Here is a 14503-nt window from a genome sequence, read left to right on the forward strand (position 1 = left end):
CCAAGAACATAACATATAATACTATAAGCAATAAAAAGGAATCAGCTATTGATACACATAACACCCTAGATGAGTGCCCAGAAAATTACGCTAAATGAAAAGAGTCAAACCCAAAAGGTTACATACTATACGATTCCATTTATATAACATTCTTTAAATGACAAAAGGATACTACTGGAAAACAGATAAGTGGTTGCCTTCAATTGAGGAGAGGATGGGGCAGGAGGGAAGTGACAGTGGCCATAAAAGGACAGCTGATGTTATCCTTGTGGTCATGGAAACGTTCTGTATCTTTACTGTTTCAATGTCAATTTCCTGGTTGTAATATCATACTATAGTTTTGCTAGATGTTACTATAAGCAGAAAGAGGTACACGGGATCTCCCTGTATCATTTCTTACAACTGCATGTGAATTTACAATTATCTAAAAAGAGAAAGTTTAATTAAAAGGAAAAAGTACATGTGTAAGAAAGGTAATTAAATTAGTCATAATAATTAAAATATATACATTAGATATTAGAATATCATCTTACTGAAAGAACAATTTTATCTCTTTATGCCTCTGAAGTATTAAAATGTAATTCAATCAGGAAGTTACATAGTAAAAATACTTCCATTTTATCTATGGCTATAATTAACAAGCCATTTAATTTAACTGCTGAGGAGCCCTGGTGGTGCAGTGGTTAAGAGCTCTGCTGCTAACCAGAAAGTCGGCAGTTCGAATCCAGCCGCTCCTTGGAAACCCTGTGGGGTAGTTCTACTCTGTCCTATATGGTCATTATGAGTCAGATTCAAATCTATGGCAAAGAGTTTTTTTTTTTTGGGTGGGGGGATGACTTCAGTGATATACTCTCATACCTCATTTAAAGTAAAAATTCTAGGGCAGACCTTCTCAAACTTTAGTAACATCAGAATTATTTGACGGGTTTTACACACACACTGCTGGGTCCCACCCAGAGAATCTAATTCAGAAATTCTGGGCTTGATCTGAGAAGTTGCACTTCTAACAAGTTTCCAGGTATTACTCTACTGGTGTTGCTGATGTGGGTGATTCAAGTGTTGGTCAATAGGCCACATTTTGAATTGTACCTTTCCTTATGCAAGAGACATTAATTTAAGGTCACATAATTCACAGTAAACAAGTGCTACTTTCAGTCAAGATACATTCCATACCACCACTCTATTCTGGAATTCTGTCGCTATTGCTGTTTTTTTATTGTTGCTTTAGTAATTACTGTGAAAGAAGTTTTTTAATCTCCACTGAGGGGAGTCATAGGCAAGAAAATAGAATTTTCAATTCTATTACACATATCTCTCCATGAGATGGCTGAATTTTACAAAAAATTCCCAAGACTGAATTCACCATTTTATTTTATTTTAAAAGGGTAGAAGCAGTGGAAACTTTGTAAAAGAGCTTGTGGAATACGATGACTTTAAGTCATAGCATGTATACACCCACATAGATGCATTCTTTTATACACACTCACCCTTAAACTGTAAGATAGTGTTTCAATATAAAATCTTATTTTTTTTGAACAGTAAAAACTTAAAAAAGCAATATTATTTTTCCCAGTATTGCCTAGGAGAAGTGGATTTAAACCTCCAAATGCATATGATAACATTGCCATCTAATGGGTAAGCAGTAAAGAAATGATACATTTCATAATTAAATATGTTGTTGCTGTCCAGAATCTACTTTGAAACCAGAGAAAATCTTAGGTAACCAGATCTGAGTATTGCTAAAAAATAGGATACTATTTTGCTATTATTTTTTTCTGATATGGAAAACAGTGACATAATAAATCACAAACTAATATGTTTGCCCAAAACTTCTCCCTTCTTCTTTTTCTCTCCCCCCCGGCCCCCGCTTTTAGATCTATTTTTTTTTTTCTATTTTCCAGAAAACAAAGGGAGGCAGAATTTTTTTTTTTGTATGTTCCCTAAAACTAAAAATTCATTCTCAGTCAAAATATTTTAACACTGATAACATTTTGTGATAGAAAAAAAGTGCATAGAAACAGTCAGTTAGAGAAATCACCAGAAATAAGGGGAGGAGATTTATACAGACTGCTTTGGTATAGAGACTTCATTAAAATAAGCAAGGAATGGAGATGCAACTTGGTGAACAGTACAAGACCAGCTGATAGTTGTAGTCTGATTTAAGCAAATTATTTACAATTTTGTCATTCACAAAATAAAATTTTTGATTAAATGAGTGTTTAGGTGCTTGACTGATTTAACATTCTTAAATGTTTCTATCAGCTCCAATTCCCTTCCTTATTAAAGATAAAAATTGGTTCCAGGTAGGAAAATTCTCAAGCAATGATGCCCCCACTATCACATCTCCCTTCTCTGAGGTTTCCCAACAGCTTTCCAAGGCACTCAGTTTAAAACATTTTCTTCATGTTACCCCAGCTCAAGTTTCACCAAATCCTCAAGAGTCATCAAGCAAGCACCTTATTACAGAAAGAATCACCACAGCCTGAGGCAATAATGTCTTCTAAGTATTCATCTCTCTTATTACATATTTTCATCAGCATATAAAGATAAAAACAGAGTATCTAAATTACTACTGTATTTAAATTTGCCTACGTTAACCTAGCATATGCTTTCAAAAGCTTTTTTTGTTTTTTGTTTTCCTTCAGCAATAAAAAAAAGAAATGCAGAACTACAGAAGAAAGACCAAGGAAGGAAGGGAAGAAGGGAGGACAACTTAAAGCCAACAAGCTAATTTTAGATGCGGTAAAATTTCTTTGGGATAATTTGATGTACATAAGCCACATATCAAATCATGTACTTCATAAAATCTTTGTCTAAATACGTAAGTTTGTTCCGGGTATATGTTCCTAGAAATAAAATTGTTAGTTCAGAGAATATGCATATTAATTTTTGATTGATGCTGTGAAAATGCTTTATCAACATAAAACAATAATGCAGTGTTGATCTCAGTTATTAAAACATGGAAAATTCAGTAGCTAGATTAACCCTGGTAAGTGGGAGCCCATGCTTTTGGACCTATATGTAGCCTAACATCTGCCATAGTGACCATTACATAAAGATGCACACATGACAGTACTGGGCAATAACAAAGATTGGCTAATTTCAACTGGCCACGTTATTTTGTCTACTTGGTTGTTCAGTGGTTATTTCATGCTGGATGTTTTCTGGTGAAATTAATGCATGATACAAAAATCTTCACAATTTATTTCTACTCCTAGTTGTTCATGGCACGTTTTACCCCAGATCTTCTTGTCTCAGATCTTCCAGTCCTTTTGCTATCAGGTCCATGAAAAGAAGGTCAGGCCGTTTGCCACTGCTCAGGCTTCTGCAGACATTCTTACCTCAGGCTACTTCTTCTTTTACCATAAGTGGATAACCAGGTACACAGCTCACAGCTCCACCATGCGTCATTAGCTTTCATCTAGATATCCAAATGACCGATCTGTAAACCAAATTTAAACTTTTTCTTCTCTCAGTCAGTGATACCTGATCCTCAAGTGGCCATAGTGGCAAGCTGGGGAAAATCACTGATGCAAATGTAATGGGTAAATTCGTTCTGTCTAGTCCCATCCCAGGAGGCCTAGTTGTGCAGTGGTTAAGAGTTATGACAAGCTACAGCTGCTAAGCAAAAGGTTGGCAGTTCGAATCCACCAGCCACTTCTGGGAAATCATATGGGACAATTCTGCTCTGTCTTATAGGGTTGCTATGAGTTGGAATCAACTTGACAGCAATAGGTTTGGTATTTTTATTTTTTATTTTTGGTCCTATCTGGGCTAGATCCTAGATGTTCCATTTTAAATTTATGATGACCTGTTTCTGGGCATGTCCAAATCTATGACTTGGTGGGAACAATAGAACCCAGATCATTCCCATAACTTCTGTATGCATGGTTATTTGGTTTCCCATGGTGAAGGGCTCAGTCTTTAATAGTAAATGCCAAGAGATATTTCTCAAAGGTGCATAATTCTCTAATGAGACCAATAGGGCTTTGCTCTAGAACTCTAGGTACTTGCGTTGTGGTTATTATACTGAGCCCTCATCACCACAAGCCCCATACAGTATCTTTTTCTACTACCAACATTTCCAATATCTTAGAGTCTTCTGAAATGTGTGACCTTAGTGGCATGACTGCTTGTACTGTGACCTGGACCTGCTACAGAGCACTTTCTTGCTTCAGGTTCAACTCTAAGATGGCAGCTTGTTTCTAGGAGAAGAATGTGTTACCTCCAAATCAGCTCACCTGTGTCAGTGTTTCCTTCATTGTGGTAAGGTATACAGATAGAAATATTTGTCTTTGATATGGAGACGATATATTAGAATGCCACTGACCACTAGTCCTTTAAAACCCACTTAAGTGGTAGATCCCTCGCTCTTCATAGGATTTATCTTCCACCCTTTGAAGCAACAGGTGGAAGAGGATTGTCATGGTGACACTTGTGAGGGTACCTCACGAGGGGAGGGTGTGGCCACCAAACAAACACAGAGAGTGCGTATTATTTTCATAAAAATATGGTAGTTACACTATCCGCCTGAAGACAGATATCTCGGTGTCATGGATTGAATTGTGTCCCCCCAGAATGTGTGTCAACTTGGCTAGGCCATGATTCTTGGTACTTTGTGATTGTCCATTATTTTATCATCTGATGTGATGTTCCTAGATGTCATAAATCCTACCTCTATAATGTTAATAAAGCAGGATTGGAGGCGGTTACGTTAATGAAGCAGGACACCATCTACAAGATTAGGTTGTGTCTTAAGTCAGTATATTTTGAGATATGAAAGAGAGAAGCTAGCGGAGAGACAGGGAGGCCTCATAGCACCAAGAAACAAGAGCTAGGAGAATAGCGTGTCCTTTGGACCCCAGGTTCCTGCACTGAGAAGCTTCTAGACCAGGGGAAGATTGATGACAAGGACCTTCCTCCAGGACTGAGAGAAAAAGCCTTCCCCTGGAGCTGATGCCCTGAATTTGGACTTCTAACCTACTAAACTGTGAAAGAATTAATTTCTATTTGTTAAGGCCATACACTTGAGGTATTTCTGTTATAGTAATACTAAATAACTAAGACAAAAATTTGGTACCAAGGGTGGGGTGCTGCTCTAACAGATACCTAAAACATGGAAGTAGTTTTGAAACTGTGAATGGATAAAGGCTGAAAGAGTTTTAAAGTACCAAATAGTGAAACCCTAGATTATCTTGAAGAGACTGTTGGTGGAATTATGGACGTCAAAGGCAATTCTGGTGAGGATTCAGAAGGAAATGTGAGAGCTGTTACATTGGAGATGGTGCAGACCGTGAGAGACAGCAACAGCAGAGAACCAGCAGCAGCAGAACCAGGAGACCAGCTCTAGACAGCCCTGGAGCCGACCCACGGAGCGAGATAGCTGAGTGCCTTTGCACAGGAGGCTTCCTGGCCCAGTGGGGTACCTCCGGGCACTTATCGGTGGTGCTATGCTTGCTGACCCATAGAGCAAGAGAGCTGACTGCCTTTCAGCTGAAGTTTACTGGCAGAGTGGTGTGCCTCCAGGCACTGATTAGTGGAGCTACAGAGCTCTGGGACACTTGCCCAAACAGGGCAGATGCGGTCAGTGATGCCCAAGGGACCAAGAGGCCTAGGAACCAGGAAGTGAAGCTGATGAGACAAAGAACACAGGAAGTAAAGCTACCTCAGTCTCAAAGGGTAGGGCCATGGACTCTGGAGTCTCAAAGGCTGGAGTCAGCACGCAGATGGACTAGGAGAATGGGGCTGCCCAAATTCGAGGGAGCAGAGTTGCTGTTCCTGTGGCCCTGGAAGGCAGAGCTGAAGCCTAGGGCCAACGGGCCTCCACTCAGAATTGGGAGAGTGTGGCCAACACCCAGAGTCTGGAGGGCAGGGCCATTGCCTAAATGGTCTCAGAGAACAGAGGATTATTTTAAAGCCTTGGAAGTTAATGTAATATGTTCTGCTGACTTGCTTGGTGCCTGTTATCCCTTCTTTCCTTCCAATTTCTTCCATCTGTCATGGAAATGTCTAGCTTGTGCCTGTTTCACCATTTTAGTCTGGAAGTGCATAACTTGTGTTCTAGATTTCATGGATGAGAGAAAGTTTTGGATTTTGGATTTGGAGTTGATTTAAGACTTTTGCTGTGATGGGGTGAATGTGATTTACATATGGAAAAGACGTGAATTTTGGGGGGCCAAAGGGTAGAATGTAATGGATTGAACTGTGTCCTCCCAATATGTGTATCAGTTTGTCTAAGCCATGATTCTTAGTATTGTGTGATTGTCCACTGTTTTGTCATCTGACATGATTTTCCTGTGTGTTATAAATCCTACCTTTATGATGTTAATGAGGCAGGATTATAAGCAATTATGTTAATGAGGCAAGATACAATCTACAAGATTAGGTTGTGTTTTAAGTCAGTATATTTTGAGATATAAAAAAAAGAAGCTAGCAGAGAGACAGGGAGGCCTCATACTACCAAGAAACAAGAGGCAGGAGAATAGCTCATGCTTTGGACTCCAGGTTCCTGTGTGGAGAAGCTCTTAGACCAGGGGAAGATTGATGACAAGGACCTTCCTCCAGAGCCAACAGAGAGAGAAAGTGTTCCCCTGGAGCTGATGCCCTGAGTGTGGACTTCTAGGCTACTAAATTGTGAGAGAATAAATTTCTCTTTGTAAAAGCCATCCACTTGTGGTATTTCTGTTATAGCAGCACTAGATAACTAAGACACTTGGTAATCTAGTTAGGGTGCTAATGCCCTGCAGCCAAAGACAACCAGGAACACACCTAAAGTTGAACAGATGGGGTTTATTACTCATTTCAGCACAGGAGAACACATATGAAGGAAAATTACAGGCCATCTCAGAAAAAGGGTATTAGAAAAAAGACTTATGAGAGGATTTGGACTTGTGTTTGGTGATTTTGGTGAGGGTTTAAAGAAGCAGGTTTTGCCCTGGATTGAATGCCACAGAAAAGCAGAGCTCACACTATGATTGGGTATCTTAATAAATTACACCTAAGAGGGCAGAAAGGTTCCTGGGTGGTGCAAATGATTAAGGTATTTGGCTGCTAACTGAAAGGTTGGAAGTTTGAGTCCATCCAGAGGTGCCTTGAAAGAAAGGTATGGCAATATACTTCAAAAAATTAGCCACTGAAAACCCTAGGAAGCACAGTTCTACTCAGAGTTGACTTGACTAGAACTGATAGTGGTGGTGGTAGGAGGAGGGAAGACTACACAAAGGCTAAAACTGTTACTTGTATATAATGAAGCAGTTAGGGGAGGAGGATGTTTGGTATTTTGTGCCTGGGACAATGTTGATGTGTTGTCTGTGTTCAGACATAATTCTGGAGTATATTTGTCTTGATCCATCATGCTCACAGCATAAATTTGTCTGATGTTGATTTATGTGAAAGTTCTTATGTTCAATAGAACACCAAGGCCTATTTCTGAGTGCCAGGCCAACTCACATCAACACCAAGGCCCAGCTCATAGTAACAGGCTAACTCTTGGATGTCAGGGGCAGCCCTTCTCTTTTTCAGGGACACAAACATGATGGTGCAGATCAAAAGCAGCTCTTTCAGCGTGCTTTGGATTTTAGAATTCATACAAAGTTTTACGAAATAGAAGTCATTTACAAATGAGTATGACTTGCAAATTCAATTCATTTACAGGAGAATTGCTAAGTAAAATTATTCTTTGTTTCTTTTTGCATTCCTAAATAATTTAAGTTTATGATATGATTATTTTTCATTTTCAAGAAAATTCATATGTGTAAATAAATATAAAATTATAAAATATACTTAATATATTCTTTAATTGTTTTGCATGATATGATACGTTAGCTAAAATTTTTTCTAAGATACATCATTTTTAAAAACCTTTATTTGCTACCATCTGTTATGGATTGAATTATACCCCCCCAAAATTGGTGTTATAAATCCTAACCCCTGCCTGAGGCTATAAGCCCATCTGTGAATGGGTTGTGTTTGTGTTGCTAATGAGGCAGGATTCAGGTATGTCAATGATGATCAGGTTATTTTTATTATGTTAATGAGGAAGGATTAATGTGTACCCTGAGTCAATCTCTTTTAAGATACAAAAGAGATTAAACAAGCAAGCAAGAGAAGCTGAGATTGGGGAAGAGAGATGCCAAGCCACATGAAGAGCTCCCAGAAACAGAAGCTCAAAGAGGCAAGGACCTTCCACTGATCCGAGAAAGAGAAAAAGCATTCCCCTAGAGACAGCACCCACAACTCATTTCTTGTTTGTCCTACTGTAGTGGCTTGTGTGTTGCTATGATGCTGGAAGTTATGCCACCAGTATTTCAAATACCAGCAGGGTCACTCATGGTGGAAGGTATCAATGGAGTTTCCAGACTAAGACAGACTAGGCAAAAGGACCTGACAATCTACTTCTAAAAGAAATGGTTGATGAAAACCTTATAATTAGCGGCAGAACATTGCCTGATATAGTGCTAGAAGAGCCCCTCAGTTGGAAGGCACTCAAAATATGAATGGGAAGAGCTGCCTCCTCAAAGTAGGGTCAACCTTAATGACTTGGATGGAGTAAACTTTCAGGACCTTCATTTGCTAATGTAGCACAACTCAAAATGAGAAGAGAAAACTGCAAACGTCCATTAATAATCGGAACTTGGAATCTATGAAGTATGAATCTAGGAAAATTAGAAGCTGTTAAAAATGAAATGGAACACTTGAAGATAGATATTCTAAGCATTAGTGAGCTGAAATGACCTTGTATTGGCCATTTTGAATCAAAGAGTTATATGGCCTACCATGCTGGGAATGAAAAATTGAAGAGCTATGATGTCACACTCATTTTCAAAAAGAATCTTTCAAGATATATCCTAAAGTACAACACAGTAAGTGATAGGATAATATCCATAAGTTTACAAGGAAGATCGGTTAAGATGAGTAACATTCAAATTTATGCAAAAACAATTAAAGCCAAAGATGAAGAAATTGAAGATTTTTACCAACTTCTGCAGTCTGAAATTGATTAAACATGCATTCAAGATGTATTGATAATTACTGGTGATTGGAATGTAAAAGTTGGAAAAAAAATAGAAGGTTATGTAGTTGGAAAATATAGCCTTGGTGATAGATAACAATGCCAGAGATCACATGATAGAATTTTGCAAGATCAATGACTTATTCATTGCAAATACCTTTCTTCAACAACATAAATGGGGACTACACCCATGGACCTTGCTGGATAGAATACACAGGAATCAAATTGACTACGTCTTTGGAAAGAGATAATGGAGAAGCTCAATATTATCAGTCAGAACAAAGCCAAGGGCTGACTGCAGAACAGACCATCAACTGCTCATATGCAAGTTCAAGTTGAAGCTAAAGAAAATTAAAACAAGTTCACAAGAGCCAAAGTATGACCTTGAGTATATCCAACCTGAATTTAGAGATCATCTAAGAATAGATCTGACACACTGAATACTAATGACTGAAGACCCAGAAAGTTGTAGAATGACATCAAGGATATCATACATGAAGAAAGCAAAGGGTCATTATTAAAAAGGCAAGAAAGAAAGAAAAGACCAAAATGGATACCAGAAGAGACTCTACAACTTGCTTTTGAACTTGCGGCACTAAAGCAAATGGGAGAAATCATGAAGTAAAAAAATTGAAGAGAAGATCTCAAAGAGCAGCTTGAGAAAACAAAATAAAGTATTATAAAGAAATTTGCAAATTCTGGGGTTAGAAAACTAAAAGGGAAGAACAAGCTTGGTATTTCTCAAGCTAAAAGAACTGAATTAAAAATTCAAGTCTTGAGTTGCAATAGTGAAGGATTCTATGGGCAAAATATTGAATGACTTAGGAAGCATCAAAAGAAGATGGAAGAAATACAAAAGAGTCACTGTAAAAAAAGAATTGGTTGATGTTCAACCATTTCAGGAGGTAGCATATAATCAAGAACTGATGGTACTAAAGGAAGAAGTCAAGTCCAAGCTGCACTGAAGGCATTGGCAAAAAACAAGCCTCTGGGAATTGATGGAATACCACTTGAGATGTTTCAACAAACTGATGCAATGCTGGAAGTGCTCACTGGTCTATGCCAAGAAAATTGGAAGACAGCTACCTGGCCAACTGACTGGAAGAGATTCATGTTTGTGCCCATTCCAAAGAAATGCGATCCAACAGAATATGGAAATTATCAAACAATATTATTAATATTAAACCCAAGTAAAATGTTGCTAAAGATAATTCAAAAATGGTTGCAGCACTAAATCAGGAGGGAACTGCCAGAAATTCAAGCTGGATTCAGAAGAGGATGTGGAACTAGTTATATCATTGCTAATGTCAGATGGATCTTGGCTGAAAGCAGAGAATACCAGAAGGATGTTTACCTTTGTTTTATTGACTATGCTAAGGTATTCGACTGTGTGGATCATTACAAATTATAGATTACATTGTGAAGAATGGGAATTCCAGAACACTTAATTGTGCTCATGCAGAACCTGTACATAGATAAATAGGCAGTAGTTCAAACAGAACAAGGGGATACTGCATGGTTTAAAGTCAGGAAAGGTGTGCATCAGGGTTGTATCATTTCACCATAATTACTCCATCTGTATGCTGAGCAAATAATCCGAACAGCTGGACTATATGAGGAAGAAAGTGGCATCAAAGTTGGAGGAAGACTCATTAACAACCTGCAATACACAGATGACACAACCTTGCTTGCTGAAAGCAAAGAGGACTTGAAGCACATACAGAGAAAGATGAAAGACTACCACCCACAGTATGGACTACATCTCAACATAAAGAAAACAAAAATCCTTACAACTGGGCCAATAAGCAACATCATGATAAATGGAGAAAATATTGACGCTGTCAAGGATTTCGTTTTACCTGGATCCACAATCAACGACCATGGAAGCAGCAGTCAAGAAATCAAATGACATATTGCATTGGGCTAGTCTCTTTGAAGACTAAGGTGTACTTGATCCAAGCCATGGTATTTTCAGTTGCCTCATATGCACATGAAAACCGGACTATGAATAAGGAAGACTGAAGAAGAATTGATGCCTTTGAATTATTGTGTTGGTGAAGAATATTGAACATACCATGGACTGCCAGAAGAACAAACAAATCTGTCTTGGAAGAAGTACAACCAGAATGTTGCTTAGAAGGGAGGATGGAAAGACTTTGTCCCCTGTACTTTGGACATGTTATCAGGAAGAACCAGTCCCTGAAGAAGGACATTATGCTTGGTAATTTAGAGGGTCAGCAAAAAAACAGGAAGATCTTCAATGTGGCTGCAACAATGAGTTCAAACATAGCAAGTATTGTGAGGATGGTGCAGGACAGGGCAGTGTTTCCTTCTGTTATGCATAAGGTTGCTATGAGTCAGAACCAACTCATTGGCACCTAACAACAACAAAGAGCCAGTACTCTGTATTCAAACCTCCTAAGCTGTGAGAAAATAAAACTTCGTTTGTTAACATCACCCATTTGTGGTGTTTCTTTTATAGCAGCATGAGATAACTAAAACAGAATTCGATACCAAGAAATGGGAATGCTGATCTAAAAAAATGCTTAAAATGTGGAAGTAGTTTTGGAATTTGGTAATGGATAGAGGCTGAGAGGGTTTTAAGGTGCCTAATAGTCAAAGCCTAGATTGCCTTGAAGAGATGATTCGTAGAATTATGGACCTCAAATGTGATTCTGGTGAGGGCTCAGAAGGAAGTAAAGAGGATTATAGAGAAAGTCTCTATCATCTTAGAGAATACATATGACACCAGCAACAAAATATTGTCAGAAATGTGGAGATTAAATGTGCTTATGGTGAGGCTGTAAGAGAAAATGATAAACATGTGACTGGACAACAGAAGAAGGGAAATGCTTTTTATGCAGTGGCATAGAACTTGTCTGAATTATGTTCAAATGTTTGGTGGAAGGTAAAACCTCTAAGTGATGAACTTGGATATATGGCTGATAAGATTTCTAAGCAAGATCTTAAGGGAGCTGCGTGGTTTCTCCTTGCCCCATATAGTAAAATACGAGAGGAAAGAGATGGACTTAAAAATGAACTGTGCAAAACGGAATCGAAACTTAAGGATTCTGTTGTATAAACTAAGGATATGTATCCTAGAATGTTCACCAGGGATGTGGCTACACAAACATTTGTTAAAGAAATTAAGCCTGTGACTCATAGATTTAACCAACTACCACAGCAGTTATCAATTTAGACTATCAATTTAGGCTGAAGGGGACGGAGAAAGAACAAAAGGAGAGAATGCTGTCTGACTCTTGGAATTCTACAGGCAGAAAATAGGCCAAGAAAAGAAAAGGACCATCCTTGGAGCAGCTGGTAGATCAGCAGAACTGTCGGAAGGGGCATGAGAAGCAGAGCCTTCTCAGTTTCAAATGGTGGATCCTGGATCCTGGTTCTCAAAGCGTGAGGCCACAGCCTCCTAGGTTTCAAAGAGTTGGATCTTCACCAACTTTGCTCAGGAGTGATGGGCTGCCATTAAGGTATGTCACTGGAATGGTGCTGCTGCCCAAAGCTGAGAGGTGGGGCTGCCATGCCCAAGGGGCAGAAGAACGGGGCCTGCAGGGGCTGAGGGAGTGTGGTGGCCACTTAGATAGACTAGGAGAATGGGAGCAGAGTTGCCTGGAAGGCTAAGCTGAAGCCCAGGGCTGAGGGGCCTCCACCCAGAATCCAGACGGCATGGCCAACACCTACAATCTGGAGGGCTGGGCCATTGCCTAGATGGTCTCAGAGAGCAGAGGATTATTTTCAAGTCTTGAGAGCTAATACAATTTGTTCTGCTGGGTTTTGGACTTGATTAGTGCCTGTTATTCCTTCTTTCCCTCCAATTTCTCCCATTTGTAATGGAAATGTCTACCTTGTGCCTGTTCCATTACTGTACTTTGGAAGCAGATAACTTGTATTCTAGATTTCACAGGTTCACAGATGAAGAGGAATTTTACCCCAGGACGGAATTTGTACTTGAAGTTGATTTAAGACTTTTGGGATGATGTGATGGGGTGAATGTGTTTAGCAAGTGACAACCATGTGAATTTGGCTTGGGGGGGTGGGCAAAGGGTGGAATGTTGTAGATTGAATTGTGCCCCCCAAAAATTCTTGTTGTAAATTCTAACCTCTGCCTGTGGCTATAATTCCATTTGTGAATGGGCTGTTTGTTAAGTTAATGAGTCAGGATTAAGTTATGTTTAGCATGTTAATGAGGCAGGATTAGGGTGTATCTTGAGTTAATCTCTTTTGAGATATAAAAGAGATTATACAAGCAAGTGAGAGAAGCAGAGCTGGGGTAAGAGAGATGCCAAGCCACATGAAGATCACCCAGGAGCAGTAACTCAAAGAGACAAGGAGCTTCCTCTGAGCCAACAGAAAGAGAAAGCCTTCTCCTAGAGCTGGCACTCTGAATTCAGACTTCCAGCCTCCTAAACTATGAGAAAATAAATTTCTGTTTGTTAAAGTCACCCACTTGTGGTATTTCTGTTATAGCAATACAAGGTAAGTAAGACACCATCCTTATGTCTCATTTATTCTTTTATGTTAAATGTAGCTGAATTCAGAAAAATTACTAATTCAGCATTTGTCAGGGTTTGAGCATTCTGGGCAAATTGTTTCTGCTGAAGATAGAAGGAAACTTCTATGTGTACTCTAGGAACATCTGTACTTTTGTATTCAAAAGAGAGAAATCAGTCCTATTTTGAAAACGAAAATGCTGCAAAACAGAGATAAGTTTCTCACCATCTAATATACCATTTTTAAAATAATAGACTACTTTAGGCAAATTAATATTTGTACTTCTCTTAATCTATATCATCAAATCATGAAGAAAAACAAAGCAAAACAGAAAATGACACAGAAATCAATTTTACTACCCAGAAACTGAGACTCTTAAAAGTATGGAATATTTTTCTTCCCCCTACACTAGTTTTGGAAGAGATGAATGTCAATAAGAGTTATTTTTATTTTTAAATATTTGAAGTTCCAACATCCCTATCTACTACTTAAACCATGTTCTAAAATGAGAGTTGATCAGAAATATGCAAATTATAATTCCTGAATAATCAAATAATCAATTAATTTTACTCTATTTTATTTGATTAATCTAAAAAATACATTAATATATTTTTCAACTATTTTTAATCAGAAACATTCTTGGCCAAAAAAAAATATGGAAAACCTTATGTCTGACAGTTTAAATTAATCAGATCAACTCAGTATCCAATTATTCCAGTCGCTTGAGATTTATGATTTGTCACTACTACGGAAGAGGTAAGTTTCAGGTACAGGTTAATAATATAGGAAGGTGAGAAGAATTTATCTATCATTTTTGTACGATTCATCATGCTAGAGAGCCACTCAGAGGCGAAACCTGCCTTGCTGTTTGTTATATACCCCAGTTGGTATCCTCAAATGTTTTATATAAATGCTTTTCATCCTTTCTATTAATGTTACAGCCAGAAGAGTAAAGTGAACAGCTGTGTGCTTTTTTCTTGTGGCTGT

Source organism: Trichechus manatus, unplaced genomic scaffold, assembly GCF_000243295.1.
Source record: "Trichechus manatus latirostris isolate Lorelei unplaced genomic scaffold, TriManLat1.0 scaffold00036, whole genome shotgun sequence".
Taxonomy (NCBI): Eukaryota; Metazoa; Chordata; class Mammalia; order Sirenia; family Trichechidae; genus Trichechus; species Trichechus manatus.